Source organism: Manis javanica, chromosome 11 (genome assembly GCF_040802235.1).
Source record: "Manis javanica isolate MJ-LG chromosome 11, MJ_LKY, whole genome shotgun sequence".
NCBI classification, from domain to species: Eukaryota; Metazoa; Chordata; class Mammalia; order Pholidota; family Manidae; genus Manis; species Manis javanica.
Window position 1 is genome coordinate 8,946,713 of NC_133166.1, and position 17,270 is coordinate 8,963,982.

Sequence of the window (17,270 nt, forward strand, 5' to 3'; positions counted from 1 at the left end):
TGGCATCAGATGTTGACTGCAAGAGGCACTTATCTCTCAGAAATACTTGTCCGTCATATGTGTCTAAATCTAGATTAGTATATTTAGTGAGAGTGTCTCTTAGTCTTTCTATGAAAGTGACAGGATTTTCTTTCCTCTGGCTCCTGACTAATGGCAGCAACTTTTGAACAAAGTGGTTTTTTTCCCTACATATTGTCTTTATCATTATAATCCCAATTAGAATCTGTAGAGGGGACAGCTGTTTCCCCAGTAGAAAATTTAGTGTCTGATAAGTGGAGGCTGCTGGCAAATTTATGAGCTTCTCTTATACTCTCTTTTGTTCAGGGTCAGAGAGTGTCTGTCCCAGGATTATGATCTTTCCAGGTGAGGTCATAAGCTAGGCTGATGTGCTGAAACTGATCAATGTAGTTATCTGGATTGGTAAAATAGCTGCCAACATCAGCTTTAAGCTGTTCTAAATCAGTTGGTGAAAAAGGTTTGTGGACTAGCACCATGCCAAATTCTCCACCTGCTATTTCCACTGATGGGAGAACTTTAGCAGGTGCCTTTGAGAGCAGATCTGAGTACTCAGGACTTGATTCTTGATGGCCCTGTGGGGTTGGCTGTGACACTTTGATCTTGGGTGGTCCTGGGTACTGGGGTGGAGGTAAAGCAGGCAGTGGAGCAGAGGGAAGGCTGGGAGGGCTATTTAACTTACAAGTCTGGCAGAGATCCTCTCAGCTTTTAAGATAGAAGAGAGCCTGAATATATGGGGTTTCTGCCCATTTACCCAGCTTTTTGCAGAAAACATCAAGCTGCATGAGGGCATTCGGTTAAGAGTTCTGTTAAGTGGCCACTGTTCCTGGTCCCCTGATTGATATTGGGGCCAGGCTATGTTGCAAAAGAATATTAGTCTTTTCTTTTTAAGTGTCTCTGCCTCTGGCTGGGACCAATGAGAAAGGATACAGCCCAGTGGTGTGGTTACTAGAATGGACTCTGGCTTGCCCATTTAGGAAGAAATGAATGGGTTAGAGAGCCCAGCGTCCCAGGGTCCATCCCAGCTGACTTCCCAGGACCTTAACGCATCCCTGCTCAGACATCTCCAAGTGGGATATGGAGGACTAGAGTCTGTGGCTTCCTAGTGAAGGGGGAAAGAGGGCTTACCATGGGATCTGAGGTGATCCCAAGAGCTGGAGACAGTGGAAATCAAGGCTGACAGGAGGTCTTTGTGGGAACCAGAGGAGGCTCAGCCAAATGGAAACTGGAAAGGAGATAGTGTCAGGCAGCAAAAATGGGAGCTAGCCAGGGTTTGGACTTGGGTGTGATTTACTGTGTGCCCAGTTGCACAGATGTTGTCTAGCGGGTAGCTGGGAAGCTAATGCTTCTGTCCCCAATCTGTGACCACCTTATCCTGTCACAGGAGACTTCTAGAGGCAGCCTGCCCTAGTGGCATTTTAGCATGGCTGACCTGTGTCCACTTTTGGCCAGAATGGCTGCCCAACAGAAAATGAAAATAAGAGTGACTTACCACTGCTTTATCCAAGTCACAGCACCAAATATGTTAGGAAGGAAGGAACTCTGCTCAGTGTCACAGGGATGTCAGATATAGTGGGACAAGAAACCAAAGTCAAGAAAACAAAGTAAGTTTTAATGCACTCTGGATAGAGTAACAGAGCAGGCCTTCCTAAGGTGAGACAGGCCCAGATTCTCAGTCTGAGGCTTCTTTTATATGGTTTTGGCAGGTCAGAGGAGTCCTTGATTGACAGCTGTCAGCTCTCTAGGCTTGTTCTGATTGGTGAAATGAGGCCATGACTGGGCTGTGTCTGTGCTTCTGACATTTCTTATCTGGGGAGACCCTGGACATTTCCTGAGTCACTCTTGGATCCTGTGATGGCTTCATCTGATTAACACTAGTCATTTCTGGCTCTCTGGCTCTATCTGATCCACTCCCTTAGTCATTTTGGGGAGGCCCTCTCTCTTTTTCACCCTGCTCATTTCTGTCTTTCTGCCTAACAGTCATAGCCTATGCATTTTAGGTTTCTGAGGCATTAGTTCCTAAAGTTCAAGGCATGCATGTCAAGTTGTCTGGGTGGTCTTCTTCAGACCCTTCTCAATAGGCTTAAAGCAAGGAGAAGCCCACCTTTTCCTTGGAAAAGGAGAAGCAAGTAGTGGGGAAAAATATAATATCCTCAACTACTTTCCTTCAAAATTTCTGTCAGCCTTCAAGTTGCTCAATTCAGAAAGTGACTGTTTAGCCCTATTCTTTGAAAAATCTGCATAGATGATCTAGCATCCCTTTGAAATTTTGGGCCAGTGAGTATTGGCATATATTGCTTTGTTTCAGCTGTGGGTCTACCTTCAACCAATACTGAGAAAATTACATATATCTCATGCTGGATATTCAGTATTTAATGTGAATCCTTTTTGTTTAATAATACTCTCCATACTATAAAAATATGAGAGAAACTGCTTTGGAGGAAGGAAATGTGTACATTTCTACCTACTTACCTAAAACTAATCAAAAGAGCTCACGTGACAAATGATAATGTCAGACAATGTAGACTTCAGAATGTAGACTATTCCCACTGATAAAGAGGGTCATCACATAATAATAAAAATAACAATTCACCAACAGTGGAATACAACCCTGCTTCCAGGGGTTTAGATTGAGATTGGCAGGTCTTCATCTCTTCAGAACTGAAAATCTGTGGGAGATACAACCATGCCCTTTGGAGATTCCAACAGAGCTCTTCAGCCTCCCATCTCACACAGCTTCAAAATCTGTAAATGTCTTGAGGGAGAAATTGGGTGCTTTCTGGTCTTTCTTTATATTTTAATCATCCTGAGACTAAGGAAGTTTGAACTTTCTCATATGGAATGTTTTGCATAACTCCCAGCCTCTGGCAGTCACAGAATCCAGGAACTTTTTGATGAGTACTTTTGTGATAACTTTGATTTATAATAAAAAATATGTATTTAGTCTTTGTTCTCAGTATCTGGCACAAATCTTCTAAAACCCTTGGAATTTCCTAAGTGCCTAGAGGGATCAAGGTGTCTTTTGTTATGTTAATGAGGTGACTTGAAAGCACCTAAGGATGGGAAGCTGGTTGCCTGACAAGCCAACCTTGTGATTTGACCTCTAGGGAGGGTGGAGGGACTGGAAATTTAGCTCACTCACTAATGGCCAGTAATTTAATCAATCATGCCTTTGTAATGAAGCCTCTATAAAACCCAAAAGGATGGGGTTCATAGAGCTTCCAGCTTGGTGAACACATGGAGTTTTGGGGAGACTGGTGCATCTGGGGAGGGCGTGGAAGCTCCATGTCCTTTCCCCGTACTTTGCCCTTTTGCATCTCTTCCATCTGGCTTTTCCTGAGTTATATCCATTTACAACAAACCATTCATCTGGTAAGTAAAATGTTTCTCTGAGTTCTGTGATTTGCTCCAGCAAATTAACTGAACCCAGGGAGGATGTTGTGAGAACCTGTAGTCTATGTACAGCCAGTGGGTCAGACCCACTGGCAACCACCTGGGCTTTCAACAGGCATCTGAAACAGACAGTTGGGTTTATGGGGAGCAGTCTTTTAGGACTGAGCCATTAACCTATGGAATCAGATGCTATCTCCAAGTAGAGAGTATCAGAATGGAATTGAAGTGTAGGACACTCAGCTGGTGCAGGAGAATTGGCGGTGTGGAAACCACCCCACCACATTGGAAATTGAGAGCAGAATCATGGTAGCCTTTGAGGTCCTTCAAGTTTAAAATTTATTCTACACCAGCCTTGCAGATTACTGAAAGTTTGGATTTCAAAGAGAAAAGACCCCAGCAGAGGCCCTGTAATTCTGGGGGGAAAATCCTGGGGCAAAAATACCTTTGAAACCAAAAGCAGTCAAAGGGAGAAGTAAAGTTAAGAAACCCTTTTATTTCTTACAAACAGTCATCCCATCTCTCTCTTGACCAGAGAGTATTCCACCCAACTACTCCAGTCCAGATACACTCTTGCACGCCCTTATATTTAGGACTTGTATAATTTATCTTACTTTTTCTAGGCTTCATTTTTTATGCCCAGTGAGACTATAGGTGTGATCCAGCTTATTACATTTGAAAGTGGAATTCCTTTGCCCTATTCATTTTTAAAAGTTAAGCTATATTTTATTATATTAAAACATCCCTAATTTTATGAACCATCTCTTGGAGTTGGGAATTAGTTAAATTTAGAGATACAGTTACTAAACAATTTGTCTAAATAGATTATTTTCATTGAGGGGCAGTGTGAAATTAAAAGGATTTATTTGAAATTCAGTGTCTGTCTGTAAACATGAATTAATATTGGAGAATTGTGAAAATAGTATGCATGAAAGGGCTTTGGATAATGAAAAAGAATATGCAAATGTGAAGTTTTCTTATTACAATTAAAGGTAAAGGAACAATCTGAAAAGTAGGATGATTTGTCTTGATATTATTTATTTTTGTAAGACCTTTAGAGGTATGGTATCCAAAGTATAGTTATAAACACCCTTCTCCTAAACAAAGGCTTCTCAGACATATATTCAAATCCAAAAAAGGAGGAACAAATGTCATTTTGAGCAAACATTTTTTCAGTTCTTTTCATGTAAATTATCTCATTGAATTTTCACAGAATCTCAAAGATATTATCTTCTACATTGTAAGACTAAGACAATTCAGGCTGCAAAGGTTTAGGAATCTTATACGGAGTCACACAGGAGATTGAAGGACCAGCATTCAAACCTCTAGAAGTAAGTCCAAACCTTGGACCTTGGGACTCTACCAAAGCCCCTTTCAGCCGTCACAGAGCACCAAACTGATCGTAAACCCAAAAGCAAACCAGGGCACAGAAACCAGTGGCAGAATTTATTTTTAATTTGATTCTCCATATGATTCATTTACTTCAATGTTTGATCTCCCAGATTTAAAGGGCCTTGACTGCTGCATCTTGAAACCTCCTTGGGGACAACATCCATCAAAATATTTTCTCATGCTTGGATGTTGTTGGGTATAACACTGTACTAAGAAGAGGCCACTTTATTTCTTGAGAAAAGGATAGGGAGCGGAGTAGCATTTGTTACCTAAGTACTTTCCACTGAAAGTAGATACTGCCGGAAGTCTTTCTCATTATATCAGCTTTTCCTGTGATGGCCAATCCTTGGCTCTGTCTGTGCTCTACCCCTGATTTATTACAGGCATACAATACATTAAAATTTTAGTAGAAAGTTGTAAACACTGTAAAAGTGTTTTGTAAAATAAAATTGTATAAAATTTCAGGTAAGTGAGATTCCTTTCACCTAGGATCTGAAAATATACAGTGGAATATAGTAAATGAATGATAGCCATACCAACAGTTATTGCACTGAGGTCATTGTAGTGATTTTCTGGTTCTCCTCACTCCGAGCTAACATTCAGGTCCCTTCCCCTTTCCTACTAGAGTCTAACAAACCAGTATCAGGACCTACACAAAGCTGTATGGCAGCTCTGTGCAAATTAGAGAGAGATGCCCCTTTCTCCAGGCAGTTGCCGCTCCGCACCAGATTGTGTGGTTTGGGAAGCAAAGTACATGCAGTTTTGAGGCTCCGTTTATTTCCACCTTGGTTGGGTGCCCTTGTTCAAGACATAACCTGCATAGTTGTCTGCGGCGTCATTGACCATCATTGCCCTAGACATTGTACCATGAATCAATTTAGACTAGTAAAATATAAGGATATATTAATAGAGGCTTTGAGAAATAAAAATTCCCTTTCTTCTATGGAAGTTGCTAACAAAGATACTCTGTCCCAATGGGTATAAATAAGAAAGCATATAGTCCTAGTTAATACAGGTTAATATCATAGGACCATGAGGTCTTAGGACAGGCCCTAATAGGAAGCACTATTGGTTAGGATATAAGATACAGACAAGCAGAAATGGCTCAAATACAATGTAAGTTTGTTTCTAACTTTCCTCAAGTCTGAAGTTTTTAATTGCTTTCCTTACTTTCAGGGATATATGCTCCCATTTTCATTTAAACTGCTTAATGGAGGCATAACTAATAGGTAATAACTGCATATATTTGAAGTATATAATTAGATAAGTTCGACATTTGTATAGCTTGTCAAACTATTACTACTATCAAGAAAATTAACATATCTATCAATCCTAAATGATTCCTTGTGCTCCTTTGTAATTCTTCCCTTTTGGTTAGTATGCATTAGTTTGAATTTTCTAGAATTATATCATGCTGTATATACTTCTGGCTTCTTTTACCCAGGATAATTATTTTGAGATTAATCCATGCTATTGCATGTATCCATAGTTAATTCTTTCTTATTGCTAAGTAGTATCCAATTGTAGCAACATAAGTTCATCTATTCAATGGGTGACGGACATTTAGGTTGTTTCCAGTTTGGGGTATTACAAATAAAGCTGATAGTATTATAGATCCATATACAAGTCTTTGATGGAGGTATGCTTTTATTTCTCATGAGTAAAGATCTGAGTAGAGTAGTTGGATCATATAGTTGGTGAATGTTTAACATTTTAGTAAACTGTCAAACCATTTTTCAAAGTAGTTAATCTGTTTTATATTACCATTATTTTTTTTCTCTATGTGCTTCATTTAGGTTAATTTCTATTGGTACGGCCTAAAATCCACTTATTTATCCTCTTGAAATTCATTGTTAATATCATCTAGTGTATTTTTGGTTTCAACCATTAGTTTTCACCTAGAAACTCTGATTTTTGTATTACCTTTTTCCCCCAGTTTTATTGAAATAGAATTGACATGCCACATTGTATTAGTTAAAGGTAAACAATGATTTGGTAATGCACGTATTACCAAATAAACCACAGTAAGTTTAGTTGACATCTATCCCCTCATGTAGTTACAAATTTTTTTCTTGTGATTAAGAACTTTTAAGATCTACTCTCTTAGCAACTTTCAAATATACAATAAAGTATTGTCAATATTGTCACCATGCTGTACATTATATCCCCAGAGCTTATTTATCCTATAATTGGTTTTATTATCTTCTTTTTTAAGTTTCTGAACACCTGACATACAGTCAGTACAATTACTGTGGTAATGCTTTTGTCTGTTAATACTATTATCTGTGTCAGTTCTGGGTTAGTGAGCAATCAGTCGGTTTTCCTCGTAGTTGTGAATAGTATCCTCTTGCTTCTTTGCATGCCTGGCAATTTTTTATTAGATGTCAGACAATGTAGATTTTGCCATGTTGGGTGCTGGTTTTTGTATTTCTATAAACATTCTCGTGTTTTGGTCTAGGATGCTGTTATGTCAGAAACAATTTTATCCTTTTAGGACTTGCTCTTTATTCGTCAGGCAGAACTACAGAAGCACTTAGGCTAGGGCTAATTTTGTTCCATTACTGAGACAAAACCCTTCTGAAAACTCTCCCTAACACTCCATGAATTATGAGGTGTCCCAGACTTGCTGGTGAGAAGGGGAGCTAATTCCAGCCCTGTATGAGCTCCAAGTATTGTTCCTTGTAGTACATGCTTTTTCCGGCCTCAAGTAGTTTTCTCATACATTCACTGATCAATACTTTGCCAGACACTCAAGGGGTTCCCTCTGCGCATCTCCCAAGTTCTCTCTGAGCAGCTCTTGCCTCTAGTTCTCTCCTGTGAACTCTAGCTGCCTTGGTGTCCCCACACTCCCATCTCTGGCTTCTCAGTTTAGATGGTCTGCTGGACCCTGCCTGGGTCCCCACCCCCTGAGTCATGTCCTGGCAACTCTCTCAAGGCAGTTGTAGGGCTCACCTTGTTTATTGTGTTTCTGGGGTCACTGTTCTTCATTGCCCGATGTCCAGTGTCTTGAAAACCTGGCTTCAAATATTTTGTATGATGTGTTGATGGCTTCAGGAGGGGGAGTAAGTCTAGTCCTTTTACTTCATCCTAGTCAGAAGCAGAAGTGCCCAAGCTCTGCACCTCTTGTGCTTCTCCATTCTCAACATAGTTTGCAAGATCGCTGTGCTCTTTTTTTTATCAAACTGTGGAAAGAGAAAATGCATGAAGGATCATGTGTAGATAATTTGGACAAGTCAAGTCTGAAAGTAGTTGCCCATGTGTGTGACATTACCCTAGGCAGACATTGGTCACATAGTCACATCTGACTGAAAGGCCAGTGGAAAATAATAGTTGAGCTATAATCCCAGGAAAAAAATAGGAAATGCTTTTTGGTGAATGGCTGTCCAGTTTTTGCCATGTTGCACATTTATGGGCACCAAATACCTATTTTACTCTTCCTCTCAAATAATAGAAGACTATTATTCCATGTCAAGAGATATAGCCTCCAGATACTCTTTCCTCTCCTTCAAGTCCAGGTCACCTCTACTGATTGTGCTGCATATAAAACAAAAAATAAATTATTTGCCCTCTTATGCCCATATGATATAAAGTATTGGAGCAGGGATGGATAACTGCAATTAAAACTTCCATTCAGGTGAAGAAAAGGTTATACACCCTTTGGACAATCTCAAGACTAGAAATAAAAATGTTCTTTATGAGATCTGTGCCGTCTCCCCTTGCTAGACTGATGCATAGAAAGTTTCTTTTTCTTACTCTAAAAGTAATAGATCACTGCCCAATGGGGATAATGTCCACTGTCACTTTCCAGACAAACCTTATAGGTGTTACTGATAAAAAGCAATTAGACATCCAAATATCCAAATTAATAACCATAGAGAGCTTAAAACTTAAAAAATGACAGAGGGAAATATTTTAAATGGAAGACAGAAAAGCAAGAAAATGTTCAAGTTTTTTAAGTTATTTATCTAATTGACTATATGTGATAAAATGACTATTTGGATCTATTTCATTTAATAATAATTATCATAGGTAAAAAATGAAACAAATGGGTTTGATTCCATTTGCTATAATATTCATCTTGAAATGGTGCATTTATTTTAGTGCTCTAGAAATTGAGTCTTTAACCTACACTACATGTAGTTTCATACAAGTTATATTTTTATAGAATTTCTTTGTTGGATATCACTCCAAATTTAATCTTTAATTAAAAAAAAATTTTGAGTCTTGTGAAATGCTTTGATGCACTCAACATAAGAAGTGCTAAGTGCTACATAATTAGATGTAGAAAATTTGCATGTGCCAAAAATTATGCTCAAAGACCACATTGATTTTTTTGTGAAATTTGCATTTTGGATGAACTCCCAAAATATATGAAGGATAGTTTATATAGCTCAAGAAGATATTTTTATTACTCCCTGTTTCACTCTGGAAAAGAAAAAACAGATGTTTTATTATCATTTGAAAAGGGAAATGATATTTCCTAGCATACCACTTCCTGTGATATATCACTTCATACATTAATGTGCTAAAAACAAGGAAAAGACTCATTAAGACTCCAGTGACGTTATACCTAAAAAGCTCTTTTTGGGTGCAAAAGTAGTAAGTTGCTGAATTTTATCTTAAGTACACTTTTAAGGGACAGTGGACTATGACTGGAAAAAATACCTTTCATAATGTTTTAAATGAAGGAAATCCCTATTGTGTAAGCAAGTAGAATTAAGACATCAAGGTACATATATAGTATTATTACAAGTGTATTTACATATCTACATATACATAAACATATTCCAAAGAAATAAACATAAAAATGAATAGTTAGTAAAACATTGGCAGTGATTGTGTTAGAAAGAATGACTGATTTGTTTTTCCTACTTTCTGTATTTGCCAAATTTAAATTACCTGTAGTAATGTGTAATTTTAAAAAAATGAAAAACAGACTCTATTTGTCTCAACTCATGAATTAAATTCACCATTGAATATATGTATTGGCAGAAATTTTTACGACTTACTAGTAACTCTCCAAAATAAATCATGTCCTCTGTAGTGACTATAATTGGATATAAAGTGGATAATAATATACTTTTATTACAGTTGGCATAGAGAAGTTCAGAAAATCATTGCTATTAAGCAATAATAGTTCATATTTTTTGAGGACTACTCAAAGTACTTTACATGCATTAACTCAGTACTCAGAACAACCTGATAAGGTAACACTAGTTTTAGCTCCATTTTACAGGGGAAGAAACTGAGGCACAGAGAAGTAAAGTATCTTGCCTGTGGTCACACAGCTAATAAATGGCAGAACCAGAGGGAACCCAGGCAGTATGGTTCTCAGGCCCACACTGTTCACCAGCATACATGCCTGCACTTACCAAATGTCTCCTGTGTGCTCTGAACTTCTGATGATGCATCATTGCTTAATGGTTAGGACGAATTTCTCAGACTAGATGGTTTTGGGTTTAAATCCCAATTCAAGTATTTACATACAGTGTGAATTTGGAAGAGGAACTTAGCCTCTCAGCCTGAGTTTCTTCATAAACAAATAAGAATAATGGTACTATTCAGCTATAAACAAGAATGGACTTGAATTGCATACTGCATACAGGCGCAGGCATGAAAAAAAGCTCCAAGACACATTGTTCAGTGAGTCCCCCAAGATCATACAGGTTTGAGCCATAGTTCAAATTCAGGTCTGCTGGATGCGACAGCAGCACATGTGACAGACCTTCCAAGGGCTGGGGAATCACTGCCAGTGGGCAATGTCCAGTGAGGCTTTCTTTGAGGAGATTGAATGCTTCCAGTCTTTCAGTTGTATAGTATGAGCAATGGAGTTCTTCTGGCCCTACAGTATAAGTCTGATAGTCTTATAGAACTAGTATTTAGTGTTAGAGTTCGTCTAGTCTTACAGGATGTGCAGTAGTAGTGAGAAATCACCACTCACTTTTGTATAGTGATCTCTTCAATTTCCTAAACAATTGCTTAGTACTTTATCTGATATGATTTTTACAAGTAGGTAGGGTGGATAATATCCATCACATTTCACTGCTAAAGAATCTGAGGCTCGGAGGGATCCAACAAGTGCCCAGCATCACACTGCAAGTGACCTGTAGAGCTGAGACCAGACTAAATAATTAGTCTTTTTCAGTGGAATTTGAAGACCCTGATGCACACTTAAGAGTTACCATTGGCCTTCCTGCTGAGTATGCCCTAAGGATCTTTCCTTCTCTCAGCCAAGATGACCATTACTTTTCTTGCTGGGAATCATAATTACAGGCTTTTCAGTAATACTTGTCAGCCCAGCATTCCAAACCTTGTTTTTCCTAGTTCTGCTAACTTCTTTGTATAATAAATACCAGACAGCACAGCTAATTAGCGAACAACAAACAGTGCACATCAGTATGTAACTCTTACTCTTCCAAGGCCCCTGTTAACTGCCAGTGACTTGTGACCTCACTGTGAACCCCAGCAGCAATAAAGCTCCCACAGTGATTAGGATTCAAATACATGTAATCTTCTTAGTCTTAGCTAAAACTGTGAAAATCCCTTTCATCTTAAATTATTATTTATTTGGCCCATTTCTCTAGAGGGCAAGGGGCTGTCTAATCCCCCAGGCTGAGCCTCAAGGAGTCTGTACCGGCGGGAAAGAATGCCAGCCTTGCATACCAAGAACTGGAAGACTGGGCCACACATTGGAGAGGCCACGACCCTGACGTGGGTAGAGATGGGGAAGCTTCAGGACTTTGTTTGTCTGATGGTCATTTTCCAAGCTCTAAAGATGGCTCAAGAAAAGTCTGTAGCAATGTAGAATTTTCCTAATTGGAAGAGAATTAAACTGTAAAACCTTTAATTAAAAAAAAACATACAAACAAACAATGATACAGAACACAGAGTAAACTGAGGTATTACAGAATGGTCAGGAGTGAGTCAGCGGATGGAACTCTTGTGCTCCAGAAAGATCTCATGTCAGCACAGCCAAGGTGTTCTCACTGGAGATGCGCAGACTTTGTCCTATAACAGCTGAGAGTGTTGGGAGATGTGTTCTTCAAGACCCTCTGCCCAGATTGGATTACCCAGGAGAACCGTAATTTAAATGAATCGGTAGTAAAGGCTTGGGGAAGAACTGTTTCATTGAGTGGAGGAAACAGCAACTAAAAACCCTCAGCAATGGTTTTTAGTCACCAGGAACACTAAACAAGGCTATTCCAGCGGAGAAGAAGGCCCTCTTACCTACAGCTGTTGTAGGTACCCAACAACCTAAGGGTCCTGGTACCTCTTCTTTTTTGGCATTTATCGTGGGCTTATCAACCTCAAGAAGCCCATCAGACATGTCTTGGGGGCCCCTGGTCCTTGAGGCCAATTTCTGTAACGGTGTGCCCTACTTGGGAAAGATGATCACAACAGTCTAGACAAGTATTTCTTCTCCACGGTCACCAGTCAGTATGGCTTCTGGCCCAGACACCAGCTCCTAACGCAGATCTGGGATCCAAACCCAGATACCTTTAATGGCCACATAGGAATCTAAACATACCTAAGCCAAGAGAGTTTTTTTTGTAAGAACAGCAACAAAAACAAATTCTCATCTTTCCTCATTGCCTACATATTTTGTATTTTCTTTGAGTTCTTCCTAACACAAATTAGGTGACTGGGTCATAAACTAGTCGGCTCTCCCCACCTCCCTACTTGCCCCAAGTTGAATTTAGTTCAATGAAAGAGTCTTCCTATATCAGTACAACTTAAGAATTTCTGCTCCCCACAGACCATCTATTACCCTTTTCACAAAACCGTAGGTTATTGTCGAAGCTAGGGGAATCAGGGCCTCCATATCTATAGGCAACATACAATTCCAGTACTATTTAAGCACTTCCAAAGTGGTCGGGTGGGGTAGGGGAGCTGGGGAGTGACTTTCCAAATTTTTAGGAAGTTTCTGTGATATTCTTCTCAAAAACCAACAGAGAGCTTATTGATCAACTATCTTTATGTTTTGGAGTCTGGCACATTAATATATAAATAGATCTAAACATCTCTTGGAAAATAAGTAGCTATAAAAAACTTTCAATGGAATACTTGGAAAAGCAAGCTGAGCAATCTTCCAGAAAGTAGAATAAAGAGACAAAAAGAATGAAACATCAAAGCAAAGTCTTTATAATGGTGGTTTAGAATTAGATTAAAAAAACATTCAAGATACTGAAAACAGATATAAAGGCAGAGAAAGTTATCAAAGAAATAATGCAAGAATGCTTCTGAAAAATGAAAGGAAAGAGTTTACTTAGTAGGAATTAGGCAAACATGTGTTACTGTAAAATTTTAAAATACTAAGGTAAATAAAAATAAGTACTAAATCTTAAAAGATTTGAAAAATAATAGTACCTTAGTTTTAACTGATTTTAAATTCAGTATATATATATTGTAGAGAATTTAGGAAAGTATAAAGAAAAATCACCATTAAGTCCATCAGTCATATTTTGGTTAAGTTTCCTTCCGACTTTATATGTATGCACCTATCATGCACATATGTTTGCAAAATCAGGATAACATTGATAACATTATATATTTCATGTGTAATTGTATATTTTGCCCTAAATATTCTTCATAAGCATATAAAATATTCCATTTTATGGATATAAATTGTCTTTTTAATCAATTTTCTATTGACTGGTACTTGGGTTGCCATAAAAATAGTGCTGCTTGCAACATCTTGTGCATAAATCAGAAAGATTGATTATTTCTTTAGGATGTATTCTTAAAAGAGGAACAACTGGTTAAAGGGCATTTATTTTTTGTTGGATAGTTATGCCTATACTTAAGACTCTTAAAGCATATGGCCTTGAGGTCTTATCAATGTGAAGAAGGTATTCAAAAGGTATTGGATGGTGTGAAGGTAAAGTGACCAGGCTGACCTAAGAGTTAGTGTCAGTATCAAAAATGGAACACAGCCTTTCAGACGTCTAGTCCAGCATTAGTTGGACTCCCTCCTCCCCTTTGCGTCTGTGGAAGCCAGCAGCAATGCTCAAGTTCCTTGTAAGAAAAAACAGGCAGCTTACTGCATCTGGAGCTCAAAATGGTTGGCAGTAACATAAGACAACAGTTTCACAAGGCTATCATTAAAACAGGTGCTGAGGGTCTGTGCAAGTCAGGACATTAAATGTAGCCCAGTGTGAATGAGGACAGACTGTGTCTTGTGCCCACAGGTGTTAAACGGCTGTTAGTGTGCCAGATACTGGTAGGGTATAAGATTGGTGCGCTATAGGTTGGGAGGAAGTCTACCAAAAGAATTCTGGTAAAACTGAATTAGGGACTGGTAAGAACTCTGGTAAGAAGTGGCATACATACATACTGCTATCATACAGATATGTTAGGGAGGAACATGACATCTTGTTGGACTCAGGGTTTATCATTTAGGATTTGGTTTGGCTGCATATAACAGAAAGCACAACTCAAGGAAGGTTAAATAAAATAGAATTTATTCCTCTTGAACATAAAATAAGTTCAAAGGTAGTGAGTAGAGGAATGCCCAACTGAAAACAAAATTTTTTGTTAAGAAGGTTGACCCAGAAGTGGTAACAGATAGGCAAGGAACAGAGTCTAAGAGATTCTTTAGGAAGCAACTACTTGATAAGATGTCAAGAGGAACTGAAATGAGGACAGAATGAATGGGAGAGATATTGGAGGGAAAAATCAGCAAATTGGTGTCAGAGTGGAGAAGCGGGGCACAAGCGGAAGGAGGCAAAGATGATAGCAAGGTTTGGGAGGCCATATCTTTGGAGAAAGACGGTAAGTTTCCTTTCAGGCTCATGGAGCTTGTGGGATTGGCTTCCGTCAGTCTGTGTGAGCTGAGCCTGGGCTGCTGTGGCTGCCAGCCCAGGACTGTGGGGACCTTGTCTGACATTCTGGGGTGCCAGCGTGCGTATGCCAACCATGAAATGGTGTGTGGGTTCCCTTAGGAGATCAACTATCTCAGACTAATAAGATGAATGGAATCAGAATGAAAAAGGTAGGCTGGAAAAGTACTGACACCTAAAACACTGGTCCTGAGTTCCCGGGGGAGAGGCCAGGGAAAGCCTTCACAGATGGTCCCCCCAAGCCTGGATATCCTTCCCCAAGACCCAGACAGTGTACATTCGTTCTTTTAAAGCACTTTTTAAAAAAATCAATAACTTTCTGTAAAAATAAAATAAAAATTGATAAAAGTAAAAAATATATAATAGAGCAAAATAGTAACCTCATCTCATCATTCTGACATAAACTCTGATAACATACTGGTGTATAATTTTCTATACTTTGTGTGTGTGTGTATGTGTATACATATAAATATAAATAGGAAATTATATCTATAAATTAGAATACATATAAAATTTTATATATAATAAAAATATATAAAAATAAGCCTAACTGGGTATTATTATATTTTGGGTTTTTTTCCAAATTAAAGATATTGTAAAAAATACAGTGTGAACAGTTTTCCACATCAGTTAATATTTTTCTTAAACTTTAACATCAGTTAATAATTTTCCCCATATCGTATTTATGAAGGTTGTGTAATATGTCATTACATATTTATAACATGATGGTATTTAACTTGATGCATATTTAGGATGTCCCATTTTTTCTGTGATAAGCAACAGTATAATATGCACTCCTGAAGTTAAATATGTACAAACTTCTCTCATGATTTTACATTAATTCTTACAAATGGAACTGTTAGGTCAGAGGGGCACATACGTTTTTAGGGATTTTGAACATATAACCAAATTTCTCTCTGAATAGCTTTTTCTTAAATTATATTTGCACTAGGATCATATGACAGTATCTATTTCTTTACTTTTTCATTAACACTGAGTATTTTTTTGTATTAAAACGTATTTGTCAGTTTGAAAAGTGAGAAATTACATCTTGCTATTGTTTCATTTTGCTGCTTCCATTACCAGTGAAAACTATTCTTTCATATTATTATTGCCTTTTCGTTGTTCTTGTAGGGTCAATGGTTTGTTTATATCCCTGTCCCTTTATCTAGTCAGATGTTTTAAAATAATTTTTAAGAGCTTTGTGTATGTATATATATATATATATATAGTCCCTTTTTGCCTGTCTTAAATGTCACAAGTTTTTCCCCATATCACATTCACAATTTGTCTTGCTTCTGGTAATTTTTTAATGTATACAAATTGAAAATGTTTTTCCTTTTATGATTTCTGCCTTTGCATAAGCTTCAGAATCCTTTGCCCACAGTAATATTGAGCAGATATTCACCTCTGTATTCTAATAGTATTTTTATGGAATAGGGGAAATATCTTGAGAGAGAATCAGAAGAATCAAGCTGGGATCATATGGGATCAAGATGGGATGTGTGGCTAATGCGGAGGGAGGAGTCAGAGAGACTGAATTTTCAGTCTTGTTAGACTTCGGTGAGGGTGGAACCACTGACTGAAACCAGGAATACAGGAAAAGGAACAAGTCTGTCAGGGTAGATAATGAGTTCAGTTTTGCACATGCTGTATTTGAAATGTCTCCTGGAAAGCCTGGCAGAAATGCCCAAAAGGCCGTTGGAACAAGAGCAAGGAATGAAGAGTAAGGCTGGGATCTTAAACACGGATAGAGAGATCGTCAGCAGACATTTGATAGATTAACCACACTTGCTTTTCAGCACATATCCTGGACCAAACACTATGCTAAACACTTCACTGCATTATATCGCTTAGGCTTCCTAACAACTTTAGGAAGAAGAAATTATCATCCTTATTTTACAATTGAGGGGACAGGCTTATAGAAGTCAAATTACTAAGGTCTGACAACTGGTTAGTGGTGGAACTTGAATATGAAATCAAGTAAACCTACCTGATTCCAGAGTTTAATCACTATCCTGGTTTGCTCTATTGCCAAAGGAGTGGATGAACTCAAGCATGGAATGTCAGAGACCCAAGGATGGAGACTAGCACCCTTTCGTGTAGCAACCAGTGAAGGGAATCTGAGGAGGCCCCGGGGGAGGTAGAAGGCAGTGTGTGTATACGTGCTGACTGATGCTGTAACCAGAATGCAAATTACTTTGTTGGAAGGGACTTTTATCTTATACATCCTTGTAGATAAATCTGAGACCACACTCCTAACTCTGACCCTCAAAAAAATTCTGTCACATTGCTTTGCACATAAATATCCTCGACTGATGTTCTGATGCTCTGTTATTTTCTTAAGTTACCTTCTGAGCTAGACTCACACCTGTCCATCTGTGTTAGACCATCCAGTCCCTGTGTCCCCACTTGTTCTGGGCAAAGAGCTCATTCACAGGAGATCCTAAGTATGATTAAACTGTCTCCTTCTCTGAGAGCAGCTGAGGTGGATTCTTGGTTTATCCTGTCTACATAGACAAGTAGCATGCCAGTTTTACTCATGTTCCCTTTTAGCCTGAGTTGCTGGGGGAGTATGAGATATATCCTTTTATCTTTGAAGCATACATGTTTCTTTTCTTCTTCATTGCGTAT